This window comes from Podarcis raffonei, chromosome 12, assembly GCF_027172205.1.
Source record: "Podarcis raffonei isolate rPodRaf1 chromosome 12, rPodRaf1.pri, whole genome shotgun sequence".
In the NCBI taxonomy this organism is placed as follows: domain Eukaryota; kingdom Metazoa; phylum Chordata; class Lepidosauria; order Squamata; family Lacertidae; genus Podarcis; species Podarcis raffonei.
Window position 1 is genome coordinate 26,733,174 of NC_070613.1, and position 9,551 is coordinate 26,742,724.

At 40.5% G+C, this 9,551-nt stretch overlaps 1 long non-coding RNA gene across 2 annotated transcripts; it reads right to left on the bottom strand.

Annotated features, from left to right (window-relative positions):
- Positions 1–5,617: 5,617 nt before the first annotated feature.
- On the bottom strand, positions 5,618–9,065 carry LOC128424268 (uncharacterized). 2 transcript variants are annotated; one of them, XR_008332970.1, is made up of 3 exons: positions 8,924–9,065; positions 7,857–7,949; positions 5,618–6,113 (listed from the first exon to the last, which is right to left on the bottom strand). It is a non-coding gene; the product is annotated as an uncharacterized LOC128424268 (long non-coding RNA). The 2 variants fall into 2 exon arrangements; XR_008332971.1 differs by lacking the exon at positions 8,924–9,065 and adding an exon at positions 8,612–8,908.
- Positions 9,066–9,551: the final 486 nt, after the last annotated feature.

Genomic DNA, 9,551 nt, shown 5'->3' on the forward strand with positions numbered 1-9,551 from the left:
TTTATGTTACTGCTTTATGAATGAACACTGTGTTTTATGACTAGACTCTGTATTTTGTGAATTACCTAAGAGCCACCAATAGGGAGCTCTAGAATCTGACAGCTAACCAATTGGGTACTACCAAAGAGCAACCCCTATTGCTGAAAGCAGGTGACCAGCAGGGAATGCTTCAGCTCAGCCTTTGCACTGTTGACTGAACACCCCCTGCTGTGCAGATAATGGAGAAAGCTCGTAAATTGTATCCCTTCTGGCATCCTGGCCAACTCTATTACGCTGGTGTAAACCCTGGTGCACCAGAAGCACAGAATAGCAGCAAATAAAATCTGCTCATACATCAGCAACTGATAAGACTTGTCAACCAGTTCTTCCAAAGTCTTCCTAAATTATAAACTCCAAAATACAGGCCAATAGAAAGCATGTCTGGGAAGAGCGAGGCATACAATGGGCAGCACCAGTGAAAATGCCCTGCTCTATGTAACTCCTGCCCTGTCTTTTGATAGAGTGCCCACTTGCCCTCCTTTTTGACATGGAATGCTCTCTATTGGAGTCTCCAGGTTCTAGTTGGTTAATTGGTTTGGCAGCTACAGGAGAGCTATGAGATTCAGGTGAGGGTGGTCAGATGGCTTGTCAATCCCTCCCCCCAAAATTTTTTTTATTGTTATTCATTTTATAACACAACTAAACAACACAAACAGAAAAACAAACAATACAAACAAATTCTTGTCTTATCCTTATTTTTTCTAAACATTGTTAGGTGAGCTTCCCCAAGTCCCCCCTATCTGATTTGTATTTAATGAGATGCCTTGTCAATCCCAGCAGGTATATAAGAGGATGACCCAGCCTGCCCAGGCCTCCAGCCTGCCCCCAGTACGTCACACAACCATGCACCCAGGAATGAAAAGAACAGTCAAAGTGCCCATGTGGACTAACCCTAACTCTTAGTAATCTGCTCTTCCCTAGAATTTCCCTGTACTTTGTACTCTCAGTGATATCATGCTTCTAACACACAGTACACCTAGGCTGCAATCCTATATTGAAAGTCTCACTGAGCTCAGAGTAACTTACTTCTGTGTAAGATTGCACTGTAAGTGTCAATCGGTGTCCATTTTTAATGGCAGGCACCAAATCCCTTAGGAAACAGAGAGGATGCCAGTGGCAACTTTAGCTGCCCTTACAAATAAAATAAGAGCACAATCAAATCTAAAGTGACATCACAAGAACCATCCAGATAATTTCCCTTTCAGACGTTTCAGTAAAGGGCTGCAATAAAGACAATAATTATCTGAGAGTAGGAAATGGAGCAGACATAACCCATCTTTCATTCCAGTCTGAAGGCTGCAATTTCGTGGTTGTATTCCGTTCCTAATGGCTTGCATTGACTATTAGCAGATTTCCTTCGCAGACTGGATAGAAGTGGATGTGTTTCAAACAGGCTTCAGGAATGTCCCATATTCCTGGTAGCAATTTTTAGAAACCTGCTCTTTTGAGTGACTGGCCTTTGAATGTCTTTAAAACAAGACCTGTCAAACAATCTGTGCTAGATCAGTTAAGTGAGTTATAGGGCTAAATGGAATGGTTGGAGACAGACTGCTTGCCCAGAGCCCTTGATCCAGTGCTAGCAATTCAATATCCTACTCAATATTTGGTAGAGGCATCTTCAAATATGACTGCTTTTTACACATATTTATACACTGACGACATCTTGTCAAGTGGACCAGATATAAAGCGGTTACACAAAGAATCCTGGAGTGTGATCCTGCACTGAACAGATCACTTCCATTGCCCAAGTACAACACACTTCTCCTGGCTTGGCACAGCAGATATCATTGACAGTTTTCACCAGCATTCCATATAGATCTGAACAACAGCTGCAACACCTTGCAATTTCATGCTTATATTGAATCCCAAAGGAAAGTCTCCAGAGACCTGACAAGTACCTGTGGAATTTTATGGCTTTTTGAGCGCAGTCCTATGCATGAAGTAGGAATGGGAAATAAATGTGATTTGGTTCACATTTAAAGGCGAACCTACCTAATTTGCATGTTCTGAAACAAGAAGCCAATTAACCTATCCTTCAAAATTCACACTTCTCCAACTTTTGCAACTCAGATCTCCAGCCAACAGAAGCAGCCAAGATGCTATGGTAAAGTCTCCCAGTCCCACCCTCTGAAACAAATCCTGCAGGTAGAAGTGGTATAAACCACTGAGCTTCTTGGGCTTGCCAAGTGAAGGTCAGCGGTTCAAATCCACACAACGGTGTGTCCCAGCTTCTCCCAACCTAGCAGTTCGAAAGCATACCAATGAAAGTAGATAAATAGGTACCGCTGCAGCGGGGAAGTAAACAGTGTTTCAGTGCACTCTGGCACGCATCACAGTCCTCCATGTGCCAGTAGCTTTAATTTGCTGAAATGAGCTCCACCTCTGCCACTGAGCTGCTGTGATGTCTTGGAACGTTCATAAACATTCTAATGCTTAGTGTCATCAATAAGTTATGAACACAAAGGGTGTAGGAATAAAAGGTATTATGTTCTATGGACAGGAAGGTAGGAATGACTGGGTGTGTTGAATTTCAAAGGTGAGCTATCATTTCTTAGGAGTGTTTTATGCACTCACTTTCTGGTGACTGCATTGTTATAGGAAAGCATGCTTCTTAGTGCTGTGAAAGATGAGAAAAGCTGAGTTTAGAATGCAACTTTCAGTGAATTTTCACAGCTTTCTACTTATTATTCTCTTTACCAAGGTACAGTAAAGGTTGCAATATTAAACAGTAGGTACATGGTAGTGGCATAGAAATACAACATCCCATCCCTTTGACTACACAGAGTTGTCAAAAGGGCTTTTATGGGACTTGTTAGCATCCATGACACAATTTATTTAACCTGCCCTTTATTTGTATTATTTTTTCCATAGTCAGTTGCACAAAATCAAATTAGAAGAAGCAGTGTCCTTAACTAATCATTGATTCCTATGGTGCCCTCATTGGCTATCTAACACCCACACAGAAGACACTGGCAGCTCTTTGATACATAATTGATATGGCTATTGAAGATCATACGCAATATAAGGGATTTTTTTTTCAAAGTTTTAGGCTTATATGTAGCCAAGGTTCTCTTCTGTATTGAATTTCCTCCTAAGCTGTGATCCATTCAAGCTGCCCTTTTCATACAGCTGAAAGCAGATTTGATTAATATGATTTGTCTGTGTGTGTGTGTGAAAATATGAGACGATTAAGGAGTGGTGATGTGGGGAGCCCATGCCCTTTCTCAACATGACATTCTCTAGCATTATACAGAAGACTGTAGAGTCCTCCAATCTTTATAGTTTTCCTACTTGCTGCATCTGAAGTGGGGGTGGGATCTATTATCGGGGGGGGTGTTCATTTTTTTTATTTCTTATTACTGTTCCACTATCGTGTCCAGGTCAACAAATCCACAGCTGCCTATTGATTTCAATCAGTAACAAGACAGGAAAGGCCAGGTTTCAAGGAATGGTTTGCAGATTGGCTTTTCTTTGTGTGAGATGCTTTCTTGTGAGGACCCCTTAGAAAAAAAAATTAAGATTGCACAGATGTCCTCTGTGCTCAGTGAAGCAAAATACCAAGTCAATAAATTTACAGCCTGACACTTCTGGTAACCAGCTTCTGTCTCCATATACTGCCAGTCATGGAAACAATCTTCAGAAAAAACTGGTGGTGTGGTGGGAAATAGTACAGTATTAGTTCAATAGTGTTTTCATCTAGTTCACTGACCTTTTATGCAGCTTGTAATTAGAATGAACGTGTGGATATGTTGGCCCACATCATAGGAAATAGGGCTGCAGCCAGATTTCAAATTATTTATCCTCCAAACTGTGGTTTAGAGGGCTAGAGAAAAGCCCCATTCTTATGTGCATCCTCCTTTCATATGCTCCAAGTAATAGAAAATTTTCTCATTTGTGCAAACCACTGAATCCTAATTGACAATATGGAGTTTGTGTGAGCTGTTCAAAATTAGGCTGTAAACCTGTGCCGATGCAAGCACACAGAGAGACAAGAAGTAGTTTTCTTAATCAACTTTGTGTATGTCCACATTTGATACCATCTAGTAAAAAATACCCTTCTAAAGATGTAAATAGAGCCCTGCAGGATCAGGTCAAAGAGCCATCTAGTTCAGCATCCTTTTCCCATAATGGCTAGCATTCTTCCCACTTGTGATTCCCTAACTACTGGCATTCAGAGGCATATTGCCTCTGACAATAGAGGTAGAACTTAGCCATCATGGTGGGTAGCCACTGATAGTCTTGTTCTCTCTGAATTTGCCTCATCCTCTTTTGGGCCATTACTACACATCTAGTGGGAGAAAACTCCATAGCTTAATTATATACGGTGTGAAGAAGTACTTTATTTTGTCTGCTCTAAATGGAACTGCAATGATCGATTATTTACTTACTTACTTACTTACTTACAAATATTATTGTCCTATCCAGGCAGGGAGACCCATTTCTCTTTTAACTACTAGTGATTCTAGCATATTGTGGGAAGCTGCCATACAGATATACACTAAGCGACATTTGCAATACTACTGCAATAAAAACATTGTTTAGAATCTTTTAAATGTGTTGTTGGGTGAAGCAGTGGTTATTTGTTGGTTTTTGTTCTTGTTTTTATTATGTATTTTGTGTTTTTTATCTTGTATTTGTGAACTGCCCTCAGATCTACGGAGTATACAAAATAAATAAATAAATATCCTAATTGTCATATCAATAAATTTTAACTTACATAAGTTAACCCGGCACTGTTTGTAGCTCAAGCTGACATTTGCATGTCATGTTCAGAGAATGAGAAATCTGTGAATGTGGCTTATTAAGCAATGGGTAGCCTTAGAATGGGACGTGGGTGGCGCTGTGGATTAAACCACAGAGCCTAGGACTTGCTGATCAGAAGGTTGGTGGTTCAAATCCCCGCGACGGGGTGAGCTCCCGTTGCTCGGTCCCTGCTCCTGCCAACCTAGCAGTTCGAAAGCACGTCAAAGGGCAAGTAGATAAATAGGTACCGTTCCAGCAGGAAGGTAAACGGCATTTCCGTGCGCTGCTCTGGTTTGCCAGAAGCGGCTTAGTCATGGTGGCCACATGACCCGGAAGCTATACGCCAGCTCCCTCGGCCAGTAAAGCGAGATGAGCGCCGCAACCCCAGAGTCGGTCATGACTGGACCTAATGGTCAGGGGTCCCTTTACCTTTAGCCTTAGAATGCAGTTCAGTAAAAATCCACTCAACAGAATTAACAATGAGCATAAAGCAATGTATTTATGACAGACACTGGGCACATTCAGACAAAACACTGGCTGTTAACAATGGCTATTGCACAACCTCTGTGCTAGTACACACAACCCAAGCACTCCTGATTTGTTCTTCCCTTCCTCCCAGCCAGGAAACAAACCATGGAGTGGCTTATTTTTCTGCTGGGAAAAAGGGAGGAGCAATACTTTGATTCCTAAACATGAGTGCCGCTTCAGTTGTAATACAGTGATACCTTGGTCTACAACCATAATCTGTTCTGGAGGTCCGGTTGTAAACCAAAACAGGTTGTAACCCAAGGCACGCTTTCACCAATGGGGCCTCCCAAAAAAATATGCGTTGTAATCCACCCCAAAATGGGTTGTAATCCAATAAAAGGGACACACACTTCAGGGTTTGACGTGGTTGTAATCCAAAACGGTTGCAAACCAAGGTGCTACTGTACTAAGTCAGTCACTAGTTTCACCACTAAGTAGGAAGGAAGGAGTGAAGGAGGAATGTGCAGATTGTGCACCCTGATTATGGTGATTAGGTCTAAATAAAACTAAAATTACAGTCCTTATTTTGACCACAGGAGATAAGGACTAATATTTGTAACCATGTAACTGCCATCGCAGACTTTCAAAGATTATATATATTAAGAAATATATTTTAAAATCAGCTATTATTCATATGGAACCACTGTATTGGTATTAATTTCAGCATGAGAGATTCTATATTTTGTTATATATCCTCTTCACTTCAATGGAAGAAAAGTCATGATATGTTGCCACCTTCTGGATGAAATGAGAAAAAAACCTGATTTTCCCCCTGCATCTTCATCTGATTTTAAACCTGGAATCTAGATTTAGCCAGATAGATATTTGAAATTTTGCCTCTTGTCATTTAAAATAGTATTTTGATAGATTTGTTAACGTGCACATGCACACAAAAAGCATAATGATGATAATACTAGGTTTTTTAATAGACTGCATTATTGCTAGCTATGATCTTTTAATTAAATGATATAGCAAAATACGTTCTCCATAAACCATTTTTCCTGTTTCAAAGCCTTAACAATAATTCCTATAAATTCCAGAGTGATTACTGAGTATCAGTTCCACGTTTCTACTTAAACAACATAAAATATAACTTTCTTCTGAATTCTCTCTCAAAATGTGCTAGAGTAAAAGGGTGTGGGGGGGGGGTTGGGGGGGATACATGTGTATTTAATGCAGCGAGCACCAACATACCACATATGTACTGTGTGACCGCCATGTGGAGCCCCTTTCAATGCAAATTGAGAAGACCTGCCCCTTATATCATCTGCACTGCAAGAAGATTAGGAGAACGTTCAATTTCCGCGCAAGAACATAGACCCAGAAGAACTGGCCATTTGTAGCTTTAAGGAACAGGTCCCATTCTTCCATGCTATTAACTAACTTCTAAACACTCAGATGTCCCAACTGATAAGGTTTTCTGGACAGAAACACTAGATTCAAGATCAGAGATTGCTTTACTTTGCCCTGCAAAAACTATCAAGCAAACAACAATGAATCAGAATGATAGATTAAAAATAAAAATCACACTACATGTGTGGATTGGATTACAAATGGTAGGATGTCTATGTGATCAACAACTCCCCCTGTCCTCAGTGGCCACTGTTAATAACATACTGTAATTTTCATTGTCTATACTTTCTGTATTTCTTTTCCTTCTGACCTCATTGTTTACAATTCCTCCCCCAAACATTTATCTGCAACTCAGGACAACACTTCCTGCATCTGATGACATGGACTGCAGCCCACAAAAGCATACGGCATAATAAATTTGTTAGTCTTTAAAGTAGTTAGTCTTGAGTGGTTATTCAACCTGAAGTGATGTCCATATTTCTGACTCTGTCTATGATTTGACCAAACTCAGCTTTTTATCTGGTAACCCACCATTGATTTTTACTGTTATATGTTATTCTGTATAAAAATTCTATTATAAACACTAAAAACCCACAAAGTCGCTTTGTTGCTTTTGCAATAATCTTAACACAGTTTCCCCTCTGGAAAGTATTCCTGCGGGGGATTCCTTCGATTTGGAATTTGTTTTTTGAGATGGCATAATCACATGCTGTAGATTCTGTAAAGTTTGTAAAAAGTGCTTTTGCGAGAATCTCATAAAGTTACATGGGGTTTGCTACGCTCATTCACTGCCACAGAATCATAGTTCAGCTCAGCTGAAGAAAACATGGCCATTTAGTTTTCCAGATAGGCTGGGAATGGTTTCAATTACCTGATGTTGCGGTTCAATCCATCAGTATAACACTAAACACATCAAGGCTAGTCATGCCAGTAAAACAGTGGAATGTTTATGGGGAATTCAAGATTATGCTGCTATATTCTCTCCATGTAGCTGGCCATAGCTCTGTGTAAAATTGGGGGATGGGGGTGGAATACAAGTGTTTGGCCTCAGGAATCTACAAAAACTTAAATAAAAGAGGGAGGAAAGTCTAAGATTATGATAATATTTTTAAATTGTGTACAGAGTAGTTTATTATATAGTTCCAGTCATATCAACATTATGTAAGGGAATACTCGGCTGGTTTTGTTTTTACCTTTATTCCAAGCCTGCCATACTGAATTATTATCACAAGGAATGTTGTAGACCTTCCATGCTTCTTCGTGTACTTTTATGGACCTGTAGCAGTCTGAAGAAAAGAACATGCATTGTGTTATATTGAGCTCTTATGTTATGAGGACTAATTTTTAAACTTATGACCCTTTCTCATGATATGGCCACCACACAGATATTGCTTGAAACTCCAATACAACTGAAATTTTATTTCCTTTCATTTTGCATGACTAATAGCTTGGCAGCTGTGAGTGCAAGACATATGTTCCTAGTGCGAGGGATTGTTTAGCTTCTTACGCCTGCAACTGTTCCCTGAATTTGTTTCCAGAAGTCAATAATGAAAGGAAACTCAGCCAGATGTGTAAATATATGCCACTAGTGTTACAGCTCCTCTGCATTTACCTTGGCCAACTCCACTTGCCTTCTGAACACCGAACAGCATTTCATGGTTTACTTCCATGCAAATATCTGAAGGAATTGGGAATCAAATACACAGTGGTACCTCAGGTTAAGAACTTAATTCCTTCTGGAGGTCCGTTCTTAACCTGAAACTGCTCTTAACCTGAGGTACCACTTTAGCTAATAGGGCCTCCCACTGTCGCCGTGCTGCCGGTGTGCAATTTCTGTTCTCATCCTGAGGTAAAGTTCTTAACCTGAGGTACTATTTCTGGGTTAGCAGAGTCTGTAACCTGAAGTGTCTGTAACCTGAAGCATCTGTAACCCGAGGTACCACTGTACCTCAAATGAGGGAACAGCCATATGAATCCACCAGTCTGTCCTCAATAAAGCTAGGGATTATTCTACAGTACTTGCAGAGCTTTTAAACTTCAGGTGGCCTGTAGTTTATACTTCCTCTTTGCTTCCCCTGTGTTAAACTTATTGAAGTATTATTTATTTAAAGCATTTGTAACCCAGGCTTCAGCTAAAAAGGCTCCCAGAACAGCCTGCCTACAATCTAAAAAACACGACACAATGGAAAAGGGACAGAGAGGAAAGGGGGGTGGAATCAAACTCAGGCTCCAATTGTTAAATAGTTGTTCTTATAATGACCAGCTTGTGTGATTCAGGAGTAAGAGGTGCCTGATAGAGCTGGGGTTTTAGCAAAAATAAGATAGAATGAACCCTGCATTCTATTTCTCCCACAGTGTGACAAAATGGCTGCTCCCAGGTGACACTTGTAGGGAGAGGAGGCCTGGTGGAGCTTCTTCTGGATAGAATAAGCTGTGCTTTCCATCTCTCCCACTGGTGGAACGGAAACCATCAATAAATACATATTATTATTTTTTTAGTAACATTGTAATCTTAGTTATGTCTGCTTAGATTTAAGTACAGAGGTACCTCTGGTTACGTACTTAATTCGTTCCGGAGGTTCGTTCTTAACCTGAAGCACCACTTTAGCTAATGGGGCCTCCTGCTGCTGCTGTGCCGCTGCTGCGTAATTTCTCTTCTCATCAAGTTCTTAACCCAAGGTTCTATTTCTGGGTTAGTGGAGTCTGTAACCTGAAGCACATGTAACCCAAGGTACCACTGTAAATCCCATTCATTCAGTGGGGCTGAATCCCCACAGAATGTGTATAGCAGGAATTCCCAAACCAGTTTGCGAGCTTCATTCGGGTGCTCTGTGGTGTGTTTGTAAAAATGCACTTAAAAATCATATAGCATCTAGGACATCATTGCC